General features: G+C 37.8%; 1 protein-coding gene across 2 annotated transcripts in view; it reads left to right on the forward strand.

The window, feature by feature from the left end:
• igsf21a (immunoglobin superfamily, member 21a) overlaps positions 1–12,450 on the forward strand; it is a 157,898-nt gene that overhangs the window by 57,304 nt on the left and 88,144 nt on the right. The gene's annotated exons all lie outside the window — the stretch shown is intronic.

Consider the following 12,450-nt stretch of genomic DNA (forward strand, 5'->3'; position numbering starts at 1 on the left):
GAGTAGACATTGCGCAACAAATGCATTGCGAGGGTGACTTGGCCGATGTGAGTATTGTTGTATGTTCAGCCCTGACCTCTCGCACAATCGATGTTGCTTTAAGGAGCGCTCTGCTGATTTAACACATGAAGTTCGATCGAACAAACATAATTTCTAAGAGACAGCATTGCATTAGAAGCGCTATTCAGCCTGTGAAAACAGATATATGATTTACCGTTCGGTTCAAGTGGAAGATTTCTGGTGGGCGCTAAGTCTACGAAAAATAACTGTCACAATGCCATCAGTTAAAAGGTTCTATTGATTATAGGATATGCAGCATTTGGCATTGCTGGAGCTGTCAGAAAGGATCGTTCAGTTATTGGCTGGATAGTTCAATCATTTTCAACCATTCTTTTTCATTTGTCTCTTTCAAGTCCCCAAACTTGCATGCTAAGTCAGAATCCTCTTCAACTGAATTAGAAAGTGGACCACAGTGAAAACAGAGTATTCATCTCTGCAGCACCACATAAGTCTTATTGGCCCTGGTACAAATATATTTCTTGGGCCTATCCTCTCGCTCCAAACACCCTAAATACAAGCGCACACTCATGCGCACAAACACACACACATTTAGCCTATACTAATAACTTTTTGTCGATTTACTTTTTGCTAAAAGGTTCAACTGTTGAGACAAAATTGTCAGTTGGTCAGCGCAAGTTATCACAAATGACAGAGAGGCCGGTCATTGGACAAATAAATTACCATTTCCTGGCATGCCTTCCACATCCACCTCCACCTTGTTGTTTTATGAGTGGTTTGAAGACTGTGTGAAGCAATTCATGCAGTCTGTGAAATTCTAGTGAGGGCCTCTGCCATCTTCTGAAACTCACTTCACTGGTTGCACCTTTGATAGTTACGCCATAGATTCATTTAAATAGGATGGTGGTTAGGAATTGGTATTTAAAAAAGGGGTCTATAAGACACATGTAGTACTTATAGTAGATACGCTATAATGTGCTGCATAGCTCACAGCCTCTGTCATTAAAACTGCATTTTTTTTTTCAAAGGAATTCCTGTGTCGTACTGAGTGGCAGTCGCCTGCACCCACTATGTGCACCAAATAAACTGGCATGTAAATCTGACTATTTATAGAGTTGCAACACCCATCGTTTTGCTGTTTGAACTTGGATCACTTCCCACCTAACTGGTACTTTTGCCAATATGCAATCCTTCTGCTAGTGAATTCTTAACTAATCTGGTAAATTCTGCACCTTATTTTCTAATTATACAAACAGTATTTGATAACTGTGACTGTACAGTATGACACTGTGGTGACATTCACCTTGGTTTCAACCTTCACCCGGAGCTGGAACACTATTCATTAATGAGCACGCAGCGGTTTATTGCTTAGGCAGGAACTCTGTCTTTACTTCTTTCTCACTTTTATTATTGTGAAATAAAATTGTGTCTCTGGACTCATCTTAGCAAACGCTGACCTTTCAAGGTAGGACAAAAAAAAAGATTTATGGCACTTTACACATTCAACTTAGTATCATAGATCACTTTCATTGCTGTGACAATTTTATTTAATCAAGCAGGGTGTGTGGAGCATTGTTTTGCTTATATTTTGCCAGGTTTCTGCAGCGTCTATTGATAGCTGTAGTTTAAATAACCACTCTGAGAACAGAGCCACACATATTCAGTGTTCTCGTGTGGGAAAGCAAAGACGTTGTAACAGAAATCTGTCCCATCTCTCTGGTGACCACTGCTCAGCACAACTGTTGATAAATTATAAATCAATTCCGCACACTATGCTGCCAAAGTTACTTTAATCTTTGCCTTTTATTTGACTAAATACTGTTGACTTCTCATTTTACCTCCTGTTCAAATGGAACTGGGGTTGATACTCACCTGGGGAATCCTCGTATCTAATCGAAGCTTTGCCAATCAGACGGAAGGCTAATATTCAACTGAATATTTCAGCAAATGCTCGTTTATGGCGCGAGATCCTGATGTATTCTGTTTGAGGATTTTTTTTTTTTTTTTTTAGCATAACACTCCCAGACTGCAGTCAGAATTAGCAGGTCTTGGGATGTACTTAAGATAAACCTGGTTATTTAAGAGAACCTTTCAAGTCACACTAACTCAAATTTTATACAGTCTATTCAAAATGATAAAGATAAAAGTAATGGATTTGATAGGAGCTCCCAGAACGTTTCTGTAATATAAAAGTATTTTGTATGTTCTTTTATCCCTTAAATCATGATTACGTTATTTTATAGTGACATGACTTGACTTATGTTTAAGAAAGGTTTTTAATGAGATGGTACTGTCCATTGTAATTCAGCTTAGATTATCTACGCAGTTTCTCATAAGATTATTTGTCACTTGATAATATTAATCCTTGTATTTTCTTAGCCTTAGTGCCTCGTTGTTTGAGGTTCCAATGACCCAACTGCTTTATATGATATAATATGTACAAATATTTATTATAACTACAAAAGGAAGCATCTTTTTTTTCCTTAAATGTCATTTTTCTTCTCCTCTTACCTTTTAAAAATGAACCCTACCTGAAACTGAGTTTGCACACTTGATGAAGGGGACAGAATTAGGAAATGTGTAAAGCATTACTACATCAAATGAGGTAATATTCCATGTATTTTTCATAAGAATATACAGAATAGGATATTTGGAAAATATGACTGAGAGCAGGATTTTCTGATGCGTTTACTGTAGATGCATCATTAAAGTCATGCAGTGGAGTATATAAGAAAATAAATGTTGCAAATGCAAATGCACCTACAAAAAAAAAAAAAAAGCTAAGTAAAGCCATTTCCTTTTTTTAATGCTTCCCACTCTCAATCTATGATAGTAATCTTATGTGGATGGGACCCCTTGTGATACTCTCATTTTAGTTTATTCAAGAAGGCAGACAGAGAGAGCCAGTGAATGCAGTATATTGAGAGCAGTTCTTAGTAATGGATGCTGTATAGCCCTGCAGCTAATGCTTCAAGAGAAAATAAATGAGAGCCTCTCAAGTGTGTATGTGTGTATATTGCACTACAGGCCATATGAATGTTTTAAGTGAGTGGTGAACACTGGCTGGCCGAGGATTAACCACTATGGATGTGTAATGCCATCAAGCTGTCATCTGTGCTTTGACAACACATCAAATAGTAATGATGGATCATATGATCGGGTGGTGCTAATGTGCAGGAACAATTCCAGCATGGCTGTGCGTCGTGATGCTGAGATATAGCTCCTCAAAAACATGCACAGAGGCTCATCTCACGCTGTGCTTGTAATTTTTTTTCATTCTAATGAATATATACATACGGGACTTCTCCCAGTGGGCGCCCAGGTATGGCACGCTGGCGGTTGTAAAGCTAGTGGTTGCCTGTTGAGCACCGCTGTGAGCGGTTTAATTTTAATCGGCGGATCAGCTGTATCTGCTCTACTGTCCATCCACCACCAACTCCCCACTCTGCCCATTACACAATTCCTCCTCTCTCCCCAACGTACCTTTTCTGGGATGCCGTTCTCTCCCTAAGAAGACGCTTTCCCTAATTTACCACTGGCCTGTCTGTTAGCTGAGCTGGTTCTCTGAAACTCTTTTCATTATTTAACTGCGCCCATCTCTGCCCATTTCATTATAAGTCCAACTCACCTGCAACATGCAACACCAATAACTGAAAAAAATTCATATTCGTTATGTCTCAGAGACATTTTGTTTTCTTCCTGTTAACAAACTGCATGGGATATTGTTAGTATGGGCTAACCAGAAAATACTGGAATCCAAACATTTTCAATTTATTTAATATTGGATGGAATATTGTCAAAAAAATGTTTTCATGAAAGAAAAGACTGAAAGTTAGAGAAGAGTGCATTTTGTTTTGATATTTCCCATTTAAATCCTCACAAGAAATAGCTGTTATAGAAGTGTTGAATGCCATGCAAATGTTCCATTTATGTCAGTCTAGTCAGCCTCACTAAATGATATATTCATACATCCTCTAGGCATCAACATAGTTACTTGAATTATATATTTGCTCAATTTTCTCTCATGGTTTTACTGTAGAAAAGAATGACCTTTTCTTTGTTTTAAAGCACTGCAGTTTAAAGCAGCCATTTACAGAGAAGTCCGTAGCTGCATGTTGAGCATGTTTTCATAGTGTGAACTGGTATTCTCCAGATTGGCCATAAATGTTTCCCATTGCAGCACAAATAGCAGACGCAGTGAGTTCAACTGTAATTGACTTGTAAAATACCAGCGCCATTGGCTCATGAAGTTACTTTGAAAGTGAAAGAAGATGTGAAGTTGGATGGATTCTCCTCCCATGTGTGTGTTTTCGTAGTTGTGTTGTTCCATAAATAATCAATAGTTTATAATGTCTAGAAAGGACAATAACCAAAGACATTCGTAAATTTCAATCGTCAGCTGACGACCGTGGAATGATTGTCAAATTTTAATGAAGCCATCTGCCTGTGCAGATTTGATTCAGTTAGCTTTACAACCTCTTCTGCAACACCAGTAGGATATGATATGCAGATGCATAAAATACAAGTAAATATACAGCTGTTTTTGTTAATTGTTCCAGTTTAAGTTTGTTTAAATACATTGATGTCACAATTATTATGGAGCAACTTCTATATGTTGTATCTCTTTATTTCAGGAGCCCCTTGGGACTTTTAGCATTTACTTAGTTGTATTTGACAATTTGTTGGCTTGGACTCATTTCCGTTTTATGCAATCTGTCACACACCTGTCAGACTTTCAAAATAAGTACTGCATCAACCTCAGTGATGATGTATTGTATTTGTATAACATGTGAATCTGCAAGTATAAATGCATAAAGTATAAAGCTTCTTGGCTTAACCTAGGCGTATCTGTAAAATGCATTCGAGCCTGTACTAATGAAGTTGCTTGCATTCTTGACAATTCCTTCCCATGAAATTTATGGCATTTTTTTATTTTATTTTTTTATGGTGAAACAGCTTTAACGAGTCTAACCTGATCATCACATTTATGTTCAGTACCAAAGTAGGAGGTAATGGGATTTTATTATAGCAAAGCCAAAGTTGACAGCAGAAGATCAGGACTGAGAGACCAGGGTTCGTGTGCCATTTCGTGCTTAAAGTCTGTCAGCCCAAGGCTGTCTGCAATCATTTCCATTTTGCTATATGACGTTTTATTTGAGTGCAGAAATTGATCCACATTTTGAAATTCTGTAAACATTGTTGCATGGAATGGTTCCCTTCAATATCCCAAATGAATGATATTTTTCCCTTCTCTGAAAGTTGTAACACAGGTTCTGAGAAATAGGACTCAAGTCTAATCCATTATGCTGAATTCAATATTTTGATGTTTTTCCCTCTTGACATATTGCCATTATCTTAACAGCACACAAGTGTTGTACACATTTACGTAAGTGTTTGCCAACTGCGTTTGGACATTGGCCAGCTGCCTTAGCTCACTAGCTTCAAGGAGGACATGATGTTTATATTTGGAAATATGAAAATAGCTCTGCACATAAAATACTGGTCTGGCTGTACAGTCCAACCTACAGCAAGAGAGGTATTCACAAATAATAGTGAGACACCAACTCTGTGCACCTCATCTTCTAATACCCCTAACTCTGACAATGCCTCTGGTGGTGTTCTTCAGATTTACTTGTGGCCCACATTTGACAAATCCCATTAAAGCTGCTGACAGTGTCAAAGCACAATATACCATCTATACAAATGAATTATCTCTTGTCATAGTCAGCCAAGAAATATAGTAGTGCATTACCTGAGGGCAGTCTGTCGCTGGATTTATTGTTGTTGCTTTTTTCTGCCACGTTACCTCGAAATTCAATGGCAAAGACATGTTACCGGATATTTGACTGAAAAGTGGAATTTTTTTCTAATTTTGTTTTCAGCCAGTAATCCTGTTTCTTGACTATAGTGAGACACAGGAGGCGTCATATGTTAAATCCAAGTTTAAAATCTTCAAGACAGGGTTGCCTGGGCAACTGGAGTCTGAGTTCAGAAGAGAGCTTGAGAGTATGTACGCACAGCACACTCCTGTGGGGTTTTTGGGTGTCTAACTTCCTGCTGTTAAATGATCACTTTCAGTTTAATCTTCATCATTAAAAAATATCCTGCCTCAGTTATCCTCTGTTGTCTTGCGTTGCCGTATATGGAAACCCTAACTTGCTATCTACCCATGTATTTATATGTCTTTCTGAAAGAATTAAAGTTTCAGACGGACGACCAGAATTACCTGAGGGCAGTGTGTTGCTGGATTTTCTGTTGGCTCCACATGCAATGGCAAAGATATGTTTGTTGTAAACCTTCAGATAGTCAGACAAATGGAAAGGTAATTTTACATCAAAAATTTGGTAGCAACATTCATCCTTAGAATCGTCTCCTTCAATGCTATATTAGTCTTTTGGAAGACATTTCCAGTTTTGGAGCTCAGGCTCTACCAAGTCAAATTAAGATAGAGGGATTTAGCCAGTTTTGCCAACCACTGGGGATGATGTCTAATGGACTGACCACCTAAGTAACTGTACAAATTGTCTGTAAAATATTGGATATTTATCATCATGTGTCCTAGAATGGATGTGCGACCTGTTTTGATTATTAGAGGATCTCTGTTGGCATTCCTCAATTTGACACAACACTAACTTGTAATTTTTGTCATTCCCGTTTATTCATCTTCGTCTTTATTTATGCTTCAGTGCACGGAGAAGTTCATAATTCTTTGCATGCATTGCCACGGAGTAGTACAGATCAGTATCGGCACCACTGGTCGCGGTGCTGCTTCAAGGCCCGAGCCAAAGGGCCTCCCTGGCCTCTGTCCATGGTGCTGATCTGGCTCTGGCTCCCACAGCAAGTTACATTGATTCCATCATCAGCTGACTCTCCCCACTGGATGAGTCGACACCTGGGAGAATTAAGCTGCTTGTTAAACAATAGTACACTGCATATTTTCCTGATACTGTATGTAGCCAACATCCAGGTTGCTTTTCATGATGAGAGGCAACAATGAAAATTAATTTTAATCTTCCAGCTTTATCAGCAACTGTTCAGTTTGTCTCTTGTCTGTTAAATGGGTTTATGCTCAATGAGTTATTTAGGTGAAGTGCTCTATTGGCAGTTGACTTTGCTGCTTTCCTGTGTAAACTGCTTGTTTGACTCTACAATAACATTAAAATGACTGACTGAGCATAACTCTGCCTTCATCTTGCCTCTGCACTTGGGTTCAGTCTGTGAAAACACGGTCCATCAGAAGGAGCAACTTTAAATTCATCTTTAAACACACAAATGTGGCATTTTGTTCCTTTTGGCGGAACACAATTTGCGTTTCTAGTAGGCCCACTGGAACCATATGCAGTGTAATGATAATACATTTTCCAATCAATCGTCCAAGTAATTACTTGATACTCTATTTACAGACCATTTAGCATTTTCCACGATGCTCTTTGGGCTGATTAGGTTTCTGATATGGTCATTGTCTCCTCCACTTCTGTGTCCTTAACCAAATCCAATTTTACTGAGAGGAGATCTCACGTGCGATCACTTTCCTATATCATCCTAAACATTGATAACAGAATAGTAGAATTTCAATATGTATGCTAGTTATGATAATGCTAAGGCTTGCTGCGTTCTATATGTAGAACATATTAGGACAAACTGACCTAACTGAAAGAACATTAGAGATCACATTTTATTTCAAAGAGATTTTCCACCCAAAAATGTGGACTGGCCCTTTAAACCGTGGTACAAACCCCTGTCATCTTTATGAGCCTGCTGCTCCTTGCCGAATGTGGTGCCCCCGAGGGGAATGGGAGATAAGGTGATATGGATCACTGCACCACAACCTTCCCCTTTGAGGATGTCACCAGGGCAAATAAGCAGCCTGTTATACATGGAATGATAATTATACACTTCGTGTCAGCAAACTACAGGATGAGTCCCTTTTGTTATCCACAAATGCTAATAGCAACAAAGGGACGGCTCATTGCCATGCCTGCCTGAGAGCTTGTGCTGCTAGTGACTGTGATGACAACAGGATATGTTATTTTCTGTGCTGCTACGAGTGCATAATGCCCTCTCATCGTTAGCATTTCCCAGAGATCCCCAGGTATCTGTCAAAAGCATACTCTGTGTCTAATTAATTAGGTGATTAAACTAATAATTGTATGGAAAATGTCCCTGCAAGGTCATTTTGTGTTTCCCTCTCTCCCCCCCCCAGACTAATTTTCTCTCTGACAGTCAAATAAATACACAATAGTTCAATAGTTACATCATCTTTTTCATCTACATGTTAAATTTGAGCATCAGTATTTGATGCAAACTTCACAAAACACGGAGCTTTGTTAATTGCTTTAATATGAAATTGATTATAGGACCGTATTAACAGTGCTGCCATTGGAACAGACACTGTGAAATAATTAAGCGTCTTTTTTAAAAAGAAGCAACATGATAGTTGATGACACACTGTGCTGTAGATCTCAAAATGTTTCCTTTATTATATTTTATTAACATCCGCCATCCAGGGGACGATATTAATTTAGACAGCAAAAACTATTGCTTCTGCTCCACTCCCTTTTAAGGCTTAGTGTAGCTCTTCAAATTTTCAACATGTCTTCAAAATTCATAATCTCCCAACCCGAATCTCACCAGATTTTTGAAATCCATTCTTGCTATCACAGAAGGATCAAACAAGAAAGTGATTACTTAGCGATTAGGAGTGGATCAGAGCCTGTTTGTGACATTTGCATTAGAAGAGGAAGTAATTTGAATGCCAGAGGAGTCTTAGGAGTGGCCATTCATTTTGCCTCAACACAACACACTGAGGTCCTGTGGGGGCATGGGAGAAGCAAAACAATTACTTGTTTAGGATCTTATGTATTTATTTACTTGTTTACGTCCTTGCTCGTCCATTTGTATAGACTTTGTTTTGATTGACTTCCAAATAGGGAGAATATACCCACTTGCAAACCAATGACATAATGTGAATCCCTTCGTTGCTTTGTAGATCTATTAATCAATTACTTATTCCACATACGTTTTAAGTAGAAACAAATTTGCCTTACAGAATAAGTCTGGCCCTATGTTATATTTGTTATTATCAATAAATATCATGAAAAATCCAAAGCAGAGTGGATTCCTCTGTGCCACAGACGTCTAGTGTTGTCCAAAGCTTTTTGTAGCAGAATGTCGGAAAGACTTGGAACTGTTACGTTCTGATTAGGGTTTTAAAGGCATACAAGCAAATTAAACAAAAAGAAAATTCAAATCCTTATGAATTATATCCTTTTAGTAAAACATATTTTGCCAAGAAAATTTCAAATAAAATTATGAAAAAAAAATTATTATTATTATTTTGGCTTCTTTTCTTGTTTTCAAACAAAAAGAGAACATCTTAATTATACTCTGAACTGCAGTCGGCTCATTTGCTTTATTTTTTCCCCTCAAAATAAGGTCACACTATTCTGTGGATGATTGTTTATTTGTTGATCCCCTCAAACGAGCCACTAACCCTATTGAAAAGTAGCCTCTGGCCACAATGCCTCTCTTCAAAATCCCCCCGTCTGTAAACCTGATTCTCTTTGGCAATCTATAATATATTGTCTCCAGTGTGTACTCTGCAACATTGCAGCAATGAGTAATACAAGAGTACTGCAAACCAGGTATTGTTTCCTGTTTTTAGATGGACATTCAACACTAATAGGTTGTTGATTGGAAAAACCCTAAACTGAATTAAAGTATAACCTGTTCATTTATAATTATGTGTAAAGAAACTATTAAAACTGTTTTTTTATCAAGTGAAATCAAATACAAGGGTTTGAAATATGTCTATAACTTGAAATAGAATTAGAAGTATTGTGTAATGTCCAGTCTTGGCTTGATTGATGGTGTTTGTTGTGAAGCAGGAAACTAAACAGAGTCAAAGTTGAAGAAAATATGGAAACGTTTTTAATGTTAAAGTCTTTTCATTTGGATTATTTTATGAAATTGTTGGCTTGGTTGCTATCACTCGGTCTGTATAAACAGACGAGGACCTTTCCATGACTGTGCAGAAAACCATGAAATCATGCTTTATTTATATATATTATAGCAGATATTGTACAGCAAGATTGAATATTTAGACAGAGAACAAATTAATCACCTTGTCAACATTTTCCTGATACTTTCAGTCTCATCATTTTGCAACTCTTCCAGGTTTTGTTCATTAAGTAGATTTCATGATGTTGATTTAAAAATGTAATCCAGGCAACGTCATATTTCTTACAGAACACTGATCTGGCCAGGGCTGGTCAGGTTGGAAAACATGCAACACTGAATGAGGATTAAAAAAACCAAATCACAACCACCCCTCTAACGGTTAATAAACGTAGCGTGCGACAGTGGGGTCCAGACAAAAACGTTGTCCAGACTGTGATCACAAATTGTGGAGGTATGTGAACACAGATCTATAAATGCACCACAGCCGGCAGTCAAAGATCTTTAAAGATAAAAATGTTACAGAAGGATTCGTATCAATACATGCGAGACTCTCTGCTTTCATTGACTGTAAGTGTCAAGTGTAGACTTTCAAAAGGCAGCCTTGATTTTTGTCCTGAATGTGGGCATACAATAATGAAGTATTACTAATTATTATTCCTCAACCAGACATTAATGTATACTGGTGGTGAGGGCATAAAAGCAAATGGTTTCCATTGAGTTTTATAGGTTATTATTATTTTATTTTATTTAATCATGTATTTTTGTTTGATTTGTGAAAATAGTATTTTCATCGTTTTCTCGTTTTTTTTTTTCAGTCATTATTTTGCTTTGCAAACCGTAAATGGAATGTTCAAGGGGAAATTTGCACAGGAAAAGTGGACAGACATAAGAGCCACTTGAGCCTTTTGTCTATTTCAAGGCGACTTCATCATGACCATGAGCATTATTCCTTGTTCTATGAAAAGAAAAGGCTGAAAAAGATTTATTTCCGAAAGGCCTAAACATATTAATATTATAACCCAGGTCCCCTATTGTTGTGAAAAATGATCAGCATTCAAATCAGTTTGTTTGTATTCGTTCAAAAATATGTTAATCAACTCCCTGGTTTTTATTAGAGCTCGTCCCATACGTCACACGGCCTTCGTTGTAATCCCACGCCGGTAACTCTTCCGTTTCTATTGGTGACTCTCTCTCTTTTGTATGTTCAGCCATGAACAGACAAAGGACTTCCTTCCTTCGTGCCATCTCCTTCACTCTTCATTTAATCTCAAATCCACTTCACAAACCATATTTCTTCTTCCTGACACTATAGCAAATGTCAGAGTACTTCACACTCTCTATATGGTTATAACAACAATGACAACCATTTAGTTAGATGACAAGGTTGCTTTATAAAAGAATGTGTCAAAATAGAAAAAAAAAATGTATTTCCACATTTTTGATACCTCACAAATATGGTATTTACGGTACGGTAATCAGCTACAAGATATTTGTACTGTTAGATTGTAGTAGGAAGCTGATGGCTTTAATGTGTTTGTAAAATTAGAATGTTTAATTGATGCGCGATTTATTTTTAGTGACAAGGACACACTGTTCCCAGAATGAAAAAAAAAGGAGTATTAATAATGCCATTCTGTACATGGCGATGTGTAAATGATGGGTCTGAATGACCCAATCACCAGTCACAGCCATAATATAGACTATGTTCACTCATAACCAGGCTATAGCACTGCAGCTAAGGAAAAACAATTAGAGAATAGTCCCCTGTGGGTTTAATGCAAGCGGAGAGCGATAGGTTTTGTAATAGATTTTTGTCCGTGTAAAATGAGAGCCTGACCTCAAGGTCCGAGACACTCAAAGACATCAGAGGGGTGGTACAGCACACTCCCACTGGGGCTAAAGGATATTCATCCAGGACATCATTCTCGCGCCTGGTGTGAGTCATACTATCAGCCATGACAGCTACTCCTCACGGTAGTTATCACCAGAGAGCCTCAGAGGGTGTTCAAAGTGGAGATTGCATCTATGCAATCAAGTTCTTTTTTTAAATGCCATGAGACCCTGGCAGTTGACACGGGCTCTCTCCGACTCTGCGTAGCAGTTAACTTGGTGCTGTTAATCATGTGATCTTCATGGATGAATGGGAGGCAGCTTTTTCACGATTGTAGATCTTGTTTAGAAATCCAAAATGTGTTTCTTTTCATTTAAGTAATTATGTAATGACTTTTGTCTCTTGCAGACCTTTCTTCATCCATCTATCATGACTATTTCATTTAACATCTGAAGTGAGTCTGAACTGAGCTGACATCTTCTAAGGGAAGAGTGGTTAATGTGAACGACTTTCATATTATCATCAGCAGTTTGGCTCTATAATATTGTTCATTTTAATTTCCTGTTCTCACTTTTATACTGATCCTATTGTTCCCCTTAGGCAGTCATTAACATGGTGTATCTTAATGAACTATTATAAAG

Source organism: Brachyistius frenatus, unplaced genomic scaffold (genome assembly GCF_029030835.1).
Source record: "Brachyistius frenatus isolate BFR_SWC_R1_liver_20210118 unplaced genomic scaffold, ASM2903083v1 Contig_98, whole genome shotgun sequence".
Lineage (NCBI taxonomy): Eukaryota > Metazoa > Chordata > Actinopteri > Embiotocidae > Brachyistius > Brachyistius frenatus.